At 36.7% G+C, this 10428-nt stretch overlaps 1 long non-coding RNA gene across 1 annotated transcript; it reads right to left on the reverse strand.

The window, feature by feature from the left end:
* Nucleotides 1–7310: 7310 nt before the first annotated feature.
* Nucleotides 7311–7949, reverse strand: LOC119771248. The gene is made up of 2 exons (XR_005279114.1): nucleotides 7814–7949; nucleotides 7311–7748 (listed from the first exon to the last, which is right to left on the reverse strand). It is a non-coding gene; the product is annotated as an uncharacterized LOC119771248 (long non-coding RNA).
* Between the last annotated feature and the right edge of the window lie 2479 nt (nucleotides 7950–10428).

Consider the following 10428-nt stretch of genomic DNA (forward strand, 5'->3'; position numbering starts at 1 on the left):
TATTTTTCGTTCAGCCCAGTTAGCGAGCAGCATTCGGTTACTGGGCTACGTTCTCAGCCCAGTTACCGAACAATCACTGTACCTCAAGTGAAAAGTTCTTTCATGAAATTTTGACAAGTTTAAAAAGTTATTTAACTATAGTTAAGAAAATGTTCATGAAAGTCATTATTTTAAACTTCTCAAATTGTCATGATTTTATCAACGAACATGATTTTTAATCGGAAAGCGGAATGCATTTTCGGCAGGGTGGCCACTCAGTGACTCAAGTCGGGAAATCGGGAAAGTCGGGAATTCGCTAAAATCCGCCAAAAATCGGGAAAAAGTTGGGAATTTATGATTTTTTGTCAAAAAGTCGGGAAAAGTCGGGAATTCTGAGCATACTTGTTTGAAAATAATTTTTAACTCTTGAATAATTTTGTAATATTTTGCAGGCCAAGGATTGATACCTAAGAGCATGCAATGGCACTGACCTTGTTGCGTGCTCTTCGGTTGACGTCCACGTAAGGAACATCCTGGAAGGAGCGTAACTAACTACATCCGTAGTTCTGTTAGATCATCCGAATTATCTTGATCAGAACAGTATAGCTCTGGTTCCTTGCGAGTGTCCAATTTTCTTACCTCCACGTTGGCTTGGTTTTCATGATGACCTAGCTGGTGGCCTGTGGAAACAGATCGTAAACCTTTGACCACCGCGGGTCAGAGTCGAGACGGCTAAAAGAAAGGGGCGCGACAATGTGGGAAAGGGAAGTAATTTGTGATTGTAGACGGTATTGTTTTGATTCGCAGTATGTTGAGTCAACTGCTGTGGATGTACCTGAAACATCGCACAATGGGGTTTCTCTTATCTTCATTCTCAGCTACCACCTATCTCCTACTTTTATTTTGCTCTTCTGATTCCCAATTCTTCACTGATTCTTCTATTTAATATCCAACATTTGATTTTAATTTTACTAACTTTTGATTCTCTTATCTCTCAAAGCTTTCCACTCTTTTCTATCAATTGATGCTGCTGTAACAAACTTAGTTTTGTTTTTTATATACTTTTTTCCTTAATGTACTAGTAATATCAAGTCTATTTAACATTCGCCTAATCTTTTTTTGATTTTATTGCGAATTTATTTATTTGAATAATTCTTTTTCTGTCCTATAAATTATCATTACTATAATCTAAGCTTGTTTTGTATCTCTATTTATAAACTATTGTCTAATTTTACATCTAATACATCTAGCTTCTCATTTTTATTCTTCAAAATACGCTCATCATTCTCTTACTATTGACGCTCATCATTCTCTTACTATTGATACTTGATTTTTATAAAATAAATTCTCTTTTACTGTCAATTGTTTTCAATCTTCACCCTTTTTTTTCAAACAAGTGAGGTTTGAGCCCTTACTCAATTTATGGAATGGTTAAAGCGGTTAAAGGATTAACACAAATATTATTATTGTATTTTTGGTAAACTTTTACAACATGCTTAGGACTAAAAATTGTAACAAAACACCGCGACAAAAGAAATAGCAACAGATAAACACGACTCAACACTAAGAAAGGTTTCAGGAGAAAACATTACACAGTAAAATAACAACTAGTTTTTGAATTCAAACTAAAAATAAAACAGTTTTTGCTTTAATGAAAGTTGATAGGCACACTTTAAATGGTTAGGCGCTTATACTTACATCAAACCCTACGTAATGTACCACCCCCGGCCGAGTTAAAATGCGTAACCGGAAAAGAAGGTGTGCATGCCTGGCACGAACACTCAAAGCGTGTTCTAGCGTGCTGCTCGTACTGACTCAGAGCAAGGGTGAGATGTAGGTGTAAGGGCAGTGCGTGTTCGTCGGGAACCTAGTGCATAAGATCGGTCAAGGCCCGTTCTTACACTGAAAATTGCGAATTGAATAATTTTGTAATATTTTGTACAATTTTCAATTGAATTCACTCATTTCTGCTCTAGTAACTTACTTTAAATTTAAGGTTCTTTTCACTATTTCAATATATTTGAGTATGGAAAAGCTGTTTAAGACATTCTAAATCTTTAGAAATATTGGAGTCTTTTTTTATGAATCAAATGATCGCTATTAATTTTTGTTCATATAACAAGAGGTAAAGTTAATGAAAAACTAATATAAAAATAGAGCCTAATGGCCAGCTTAGAATTATTCTATTTCATTTTGTCACATAATTGAATATTTAAACTTAAGTTTGGCAATGGTTTTTTTGGGTAAATATTTGTTATTGTTTAACTAAATTCATTAAGTAATTTAAAATATGAGCAGTTCTCTCAGATTTCGGTCATTCGATTTTTTTTTTGTATTTTTTAATCCGGCTGAAACTTTTTTGGTGCCTTCGGTATGCCCAAAGAAGCCATTTTGCATCATTAGTTTGTCCATATAATTTTCCATACAAATTTGGCAGCTGGCCATACAAAAATGATGTATGCACGGAAAGGAGTTCCATCTTAAATTTAACAATTCAAATTAGCTGGCTTCAAATTGGTGGAACAGTGATTTTTTTGGTTAAATTAGCTAAAATAACAGGTAAATTTACCAACTTGGGATTGGTGAAACAGCTAACCCTGATTGCTGATTTGCTATCCAAAACTGACAGCCCAAATCAAAATGACAGGAGAGATTTCACCAAAATAATGGTGTTTCAGCACAATTTCGCCTACTTTTTACCGAAAAACTAGCTGGAACCGGCAGCATGGATTTTTTGACAGATCATCAGTTCGAGACCAACACAAAGCAAGAGAACGTTTCGTATCGTGTTTGATCCTGTTTAAGCCGCTCAGTTCGCGGAGTTTTGTGACGATTCTGTGTTTGAAAGTCGAAAGTGCAAGTGCGATGGTGGTGCCTGAGTGAATGGATTAAAAGCCAGGAAGACTTTCTGCGGGCTGAGATCTTCAGTTGATTAGGTAAGAAGTTTTTTTTTGTGTTGAGGGAAAGAGGTTAGAAGTTGAGCCTCTAATTTTTGTTTGGACGATTGGTGGCATCCTTTTGTCGTGAACCCTTTGACGGGGGAGGTGGAGGCTGGCGTTTGTCCACACTCCACTTTTTTTGTATGGACATCTGTCTACGTGGGGGGAGGCTGCGGGTACAGAGTGTCTAGATATAGACTGGCCAATGTTTGACAGATCCGTACGAGCAGGGCACTTTATGCCTTTGAAGCACATCAAAAAATAGAGTTAAATAATGTTAAATTACTTTAAATTAAGTGAAAGTTAATTTGAATAACATTTGGTTGAATTTAGAAAAAAGTAGAATTCAGTTAAATTGATTAAATTTTGTTAAAATCAGTAAAATTTAGATAAATGTAATTAAATTTAGTTAAATCATGATTAATTAAAAATCAAGTTTAATTAAGTAAAGTTAAGTTCAGTATAATTAAACTGAACATAGTAAAAAAAAATTAATTTAGTCAAGTGTGGTTATATCTAGAATTTTTTGCTAAATTTAATTAAACTAAGATACATTTTTTGAAATTTCGTTACATTTGGTAGAATTTAGTTCAATTGTTGTTAAAAGTTGTTTGGTAAAATTAAGTTAAATTAAGTTAAATTAAGTTAAATTCAGTTAAATTAAGTTGAATTCAGTTTAATCAAGTTGAATTAAGTTGAATTCAGTTAAATTAAGTAAAATTATGTTAATTTTAATTTGTATTTTTGATTTTTGTATTTTTATATTTTTGTATTTTTGTATTTTTGTATTTTTGTATTTTTGCATTTTTGTATTTTTGTATTTTTGTATTTTTGTATTTTTGTATTTTTGTATTTTTGTATTTTTGTATTTTTGTATTTTTGTATTTTTGTATTTTTATTTTTGAATTTTTGTATTTTTGTATTTTTGTATTTTTGTATTTTTGTATTTTTGTATTTTTGTATTTTTGTATTTTTGTATTTTTGTATTTTTGAATTTTGTATTTTTGTATTTTTGTATTTTTGTATTTTTGTATTTTTGTATTTTTGTATTTTTGTATTTTTGTATTTTTGTATTTTTGTATTTTTGTATTTTTGTATTTTTGTATTACTGTATTTATTTATTTTTAATTTGTCAATAGAATAACAAAGCCGTACTATAAGGATGATCAACTATAACATAGTTTAAAAAGCCTTGAAACTATTGAAACATCCGAAAAACTTGCTGGACTACCAAAAAACGTACCAAGAATAGCGGAAAATCATGCTACACCAGCAAAAAGTCTTTTTGAAAATAAAAAACAACAAGGGATTTTTAAAATGATTTCGAAATTACCAGTTAAAACAGTCGAAAAATTAGCTGGACTTACCGAAAAACGAAGCAAGAACAAAAAAGAAACGAGCTAAATCAGCCAAAAGGCTGGGTGAATAATGCGTGCTTTGCAGGCAGCAACGGAGGCTTTTGAAGGAAAACTTGTAGAAATAGTGGAAAAATTAGCTATTCCAACCAAAACACCTACCAATAATAGTGGCAAAGTTAGCTAAACTAGCTAAAAAGATGTGTGAAAATACCTGGCTTCGCAGCCATCAATGGAAAATTTTGAGAATGATTCCAAAAAAACTAGTTGAAACAGCCTAAAAACTTGCTGGGCTAACTATAAAACTTCCTAGAATACCATAAAATCTAGCTAAAATAGCTAACAAACCTTCTCAAAACATACAGCTTTTGAGATTGACAGCATTTTTCCAGCTTGCAAATTAGTAAAATTTACTAAAAATTTAGCTGGATTTATCATTTTTAGGACCTGGATCCAGCTGTCAAATCCAGGATTTATTTTTAGGATTTCCAGCTAAAAAAATTGGTGGTTGAAAAAACAACCAATTTTATTAGGATTTTTAACCGAAATTCAGTAAGATTCACGATAAACCTTCTTTCCGTGAAGTGTTCCATCTACAAGTCGCTGATAAGACCGGTCGTCCTCTACGGGCACGAAACGTGGACAATGCTCGAAGAGGACATACGAGCGCTAAGCGTCTTCGAACGTCGAGTGCTAAGGACCATCTTTGGCGGCGTATATGAGAACGACGGATGGCGGCGGGGAATGAACCACGAACTTGCACAACTCTACAACGAACCAAGCATCCGGAAGGTCGCGAAGGCTGGACGGTTGCAGTGGGCCGGTCATGTTGCAAGGATGCCGGAACGTACCGAGCAATTGAGCCAATGGAACCAGAAGATCAATCCTGCGAAGTTGGTGTTTGTGTCGGAGCCGGTAGGAACAAGACGTAGGGGGGTCCAACGTGCGAGGTGGGTGGACCAAGTGGAGAGCGATCTAGAAAGTGTGGGTGCACCGCGAAATTGGAGACATGCAGCCATGGACCGAGCTTGTTGGCGGAGAATCGTGCAGCAGGCCAAGCTAATGGTGTAGCGCCAATAAAAGTAAAAAAAGTAAAGTAAGTTGTTCACGATTTTGGGAACTCTTTTTTCTCCGTGTAGTGTAAGTGTGTAAGTTTGTCGCTTGGCTTGTAGGAGCGTTTGAAGTTAAAGCACGCGTTTCCCATAGTAATTTCCATGTAAACTTTAACCACCCAGCGACACGCCAGTTTTCAACCAAATGAGCTCAAATTTGGTATGAGAGTCCCTATGGGTATCTTCTATAAGATAAACCTTATTTCAGCCGGTTTTTCAACGCGCAATGTATTTCTACCAAACGTTGACTTCAAAACTACCCGAACTAAAAATAGTTATATTTGGTTCTCTTTCTATCGCTCTCATATTTCGCTGACCCACTGCCTGAGCCTCGACCTGAACAAGTTGATGCTTAAGCCGCTCGTTTATAAAATGCGAAGATGGCTCAGTCGGCATCGGGTAGCAGCAGTACCACCAAACATCCTACCCGTCGTCCGTTCGATTCCAGACCAGCGTTATTCCACTTGGCCGTCGACGAGAAAGCGTCCCCTACCTTTGAAACAACTTTTTATAATCAGAATTTCCTTTTGCTGCCCGCTTCAATCATTTTAAAATAGAACATAGGCCACACCCTTTTCCAACTGCAATCCAAGTCGAGCTTCTCATTCCCATTGGCCAATCACAATTAGTTGATTTGAACTAGTGTAAATTCCAAAACTAATGTAAATTTTCAAAACTAATGTAAATTTCCAATAAACCTAATGTAAATATACATCATTTATCATGATACCTTTTGGTACATGATAAATCGCTACTGTCAAATTTGTTTTTATTTTTGTTTCAAACCCAATTTCACTACCAAAAAAAAGTTTTATCTTTTCTGGAACCTGGCCACTTGAAAAGCAATCGCCCACCAAAGAATCAAACTCCAACATCACCTACGTGTGGATACAAATTTAGTCGTAGGGATCCAACTCGACGGCGGAAGCAGCTAACACCCAAAGAGCATCGATTACGCAAAATATTCGACCCGCTGGAAGCGTCTTCGGTTCAAGTCCACAAACGGGCCATTGCACTATGAATGGCCACCGCAGTTACTACCTCCTCCGAACCAGAGTCCGGCCCGTCAACGGCAGAGGCCATCTCCACTGAACACGCGCAAGACCAAGAAGCCGACAACCCTGTCAACTAAGATAAAGACCAAACTTACGACATCGAGCATCGAGTTTTCTTTTACGGAGGGTGACGTCCCCAAGGACGGCGGGGAAAGTTTTCTCCGGTGCGTCCGGAACGCTGTTGGTGAGGGCTTCTTCAACCCGCAGTTTGCCTTGAGTGTTTTATACACAGAAAAAAAAATGTAAATTTACCCAACACTGAAACCATGTTTTTAATGTAAACATGCTCAATGTAATTTTGAAATTCATCGTAAACAGTTGTATTGCATTTAAAGTGCCTTCATGTAAAATGAGATTCAACTTAATGGTCGAATCTCATGGAAATGGAATTTTTTTCCTGGCAAATCATTAATTTGAAAATTTAAAAAGCATGTAAATGCACATTTGATGTAAATTTTTCGAAATGCAAACATAAAAAGCGTTTAAATTTCAGTTTCAGATTTGGTTTGAGAATGACAGCTCAAGTGGAAGACAGAAACAAAACAGTCGATTGCTGGTGTTGTTTGATGCGCGGTGCGGTAAATGAAAGTGTTTTTGTGTCAAATGTTTGTTTTTATGTTGAAAACAAATCTGATGAGTGTTTCAGTGTTTGTAGACTATCCGTGCTGGTTTAGTCAAAAACAAAAAGAGAGGAAAAAGACCAATAAAGACAAAACAATGCAGTTTTTCAAGAAGTTTGAAACTATTTTACAGATTCTGCTGTAAACAAAGCATGATTGGCTTTCCGGAAGTTGTCAGGGTAAAGGCAACGAATTCGTAAGGTTTGTAGCCGGAAGCGGTTAGTTCCGATGCATTCAAATAAGGTTGTACTTGGTTACGTCTCGGTTTGGAGGAATGCATCCGTTTGTATTGCAGCAGGTTAAACTGGTGAGTACATTTTCACAAATAATTAAATATTACTTATAAAACAAACAATAAAACTCGATTTCAACTTCTGCAGTTTCTCCGGCTGGTTTGGCATCCAGCTGGAGCTATCTCGTAGGTTCACCTTGATTTGATTGCACTTCGGCTGGGACGCCCTTGAAGGCGTCATTCTCTTCCTAAACAACACCCAGCGCCGCTTCCTTATCGGTGCCAGAATGGATTGAACAAGCAGATTCGTGCGAGGCTACGGTCGCAGTCAGCCTCCGGCATGAACGACAGGAACGGCTGGATTCGTCAATGCTACCGCGACAGGAAAGAAATCGACGGCTGCTGGATCTTCCGGTGGATGCCGAACCCATTATTGTACAGGATCTCGGCATGTGCCTGCCGGTAAGAATTCTCCGTGCGTTAATAATAATCAAACAAAATAGAAATTTTGTGACTATTACTTGTAAAACAAAATATTGAAAAAATCAAATTTCAAAAAAATACTCGTCACTTGCTCGATACCAAAACTTTCACTTTTCTATTTATCTGAAATCTGACAGCAAGTTGGAAGTGTCGACTGTCACTGAGATTTACACGTTAGTTTAAATGTACCGAAACATAGATAAATATCAACTCCGACAAACTGAGTAAGCTAATAGGGTCCTAAAGCCCTATTTACATTTTTTTTATTAACAACGGTAAAACACGATTAAAAAGCATTTCTTAAAACTTTTTTTTAATTTAAATTCAAAAAAAATCACGACAATATTTTACATTTTAAATCCTTTGCGGTCATACAGGATAATAGTACTCAGAAAAATAAGCTTTATCGTTGTGAACAATAAAATCACCAATTTAAGCTTAATTTTAAAACACAATTTAAAAAATCCACAGTTCAATTCAAAAATGAATACCAAAAAATGGTAAATAAAGTAATATAATTTTACGCATAGGAAAAATTCATATATGATTAGCAGAATAAGGACTCGTTTATATTTCTATACACATTTTTGATTTGCACCATTTATACAATTTTTTTTTTTGCAAAAAAAACTGCATCTTATTATTCACTGATAGCAGTTCAAAACGCTTTAAAGCAGTTGAAAATTTATTTAAAAATCAATTTTAAACCCTTTGTGGTCGTACAAAGTGTCCTTGTGCAGCTAAAATAAAGATTTATAGTTGTGAACAATAATATCAACAATTTAATTCAATTTTAGGACCAGATTCCGCACTCTTTACATTCTGGACATTTTTTTAATAAGGTTCTATAAACAAATCTCTGGTTAGTTTGAAATACGTCATAACAGCCATCGCGACCTCTGACACTTATTTTTTGACATTGTTTTTATAAGTAAAGAGCAACAATTCTATAGGTCCTATAATCATATGAAAGACAATAGTATAGTATAGTAAAAACTCTGAAATTCTAGAATTTTTTTAAAGGTCCTATAAGGCCGTTGCAATTGTGGTTTGGTTGAGCGTTTTAGCAGAATGCATTACTGTGAATACAAAGAGACGAGTTGTTCCTTTTAATTCCGCTATATATTTTAATATCTTGACAGATACGTATTTCGTCTACTACTTGCAGACTTCATCAGTGTTCTGTTCTCGACTGAAGGTTCATCGCTGGTGTATCCATATTTGTAGTTACTGTAGGTACTACCTCCTCGTTCTTCTTTTGTGCCTGTATAGGTAACAGCTTAAACAGCCACGTTGAGCCGTTACCTGAATCCTTGTTGAGTAAACGTTTGTTGCCTGCCTTGAAGATTTCCAAACTTTCAGCGACAGCCAGCTTCGATGGGTTAGTGATGTGTCTTAAGATGACCGCGTCGCTAGCTGTGATGTTATGTTTTTCCTCGATGATGTGTTCGGTTACTGCTGACTTGAAATGGGGGACAAATCCTTTCCGTTTTTCCTCCATGGCAATTTTGACATATGTGTGTATATGCTCATCCAACCTGGTTTGCAGCAATCTCTTAGTTTGTCCAATGTAGCTCATATCACAGTGGCCGCAGGATACCTCGTAGATGCCGGGTTTGCCTAAAGTCGGTATGGGGTCTTTCGTTGAACCTAAGATGGATTCCAACTGGCTGTTTCTACTGCTGAACACTAAATCGATGCCAAATTTAGCCAGTTTTTGTCGTAATGGGCGTGTTATCCTGTAGTCGAATTCTACTGCTGCTCTTCGCAGTGGCTCTGCTGATGGCGTAAGGGTTGTGAGTGAAGTTCTGTGCAGTTTTCTTTCCTTCTTATCGATGATTGCTTGGATAGTTGTTCTGCTGTAACCGTTGATTTCCGCTGTTTCAAATATGTACTCCAATTCTTTCTGTTTTCCTGCTTCGCTGAGGGTAAAGTTGTCATCCTATGTATAAAATAATGATATGCTGCCATCTTATGTTGGAATGAATGGTTTGACGTGGCTGGGATTGTTCTTCTGGTGTTTGTTGGCTTCCTGTAGATCTCGAAAGAAAACGAAGATGGGCAACCTGGTTCTCTTAGGATCAGGATGTCTAAGAAAGGTAACTTTCCTTCGACTTCCATTTCATAAGTGAACTTGATGCTCCTGCGTGCACTGTTTATGGTGTCCAGTACCGTTGTTAGTGAGTCCCTTTGATGATACAGAAGATGTCATCTACGTATCTCCACCAACGTTCTGGTAGTAGGTTTTTGGTTTGTAGTTCGTGTTCCAAAGCTGCCATATAAACATCGCTCATGAACGGTGACAGTGGGTTACCCATCGATGCTCCCATCCTCTGTTGGTAGATGCAATCCCTGAACTGGAAGTAGCTCTGTTCCATGCATAATTTGACGAATGTTATATACTGGATCGTTTTTTGTCTCCATGGTTCTCCCTCGTATTGTGATTGCAGCCAATCCCGTAGAGTTCCTATTGCGTTTTTTACTGGTATGCTTGGGAATAGTGCTGTTACGTCGAAGGAAACCATTATTTCATCCTCAGCTATCGGTCCCGACTCTAAGAGCTCCTTTGTGAACACCTGCGAACTGATGATCGAACGGCTCGGGAAGGGTTTCGGCATACTCTTGAATTCCTCGACAAGCCACTTTGCGATCC

Source organism: Culex quinquefasciatus, chromosome 1 (genome assembly GCF_015732765.1).
Source record: "Culex quinquefasciatus strain JHB chromosome 1, VPISU_Cqui_1.0_pri_paternal, whole genome shotgun sequence".
NCBI classification, from domain to species: Eukaryota; Metazoa; Arthropoda; class Insecta; order Diptera; family Culicidae; genus Culex; species Culex quinquefasciatus.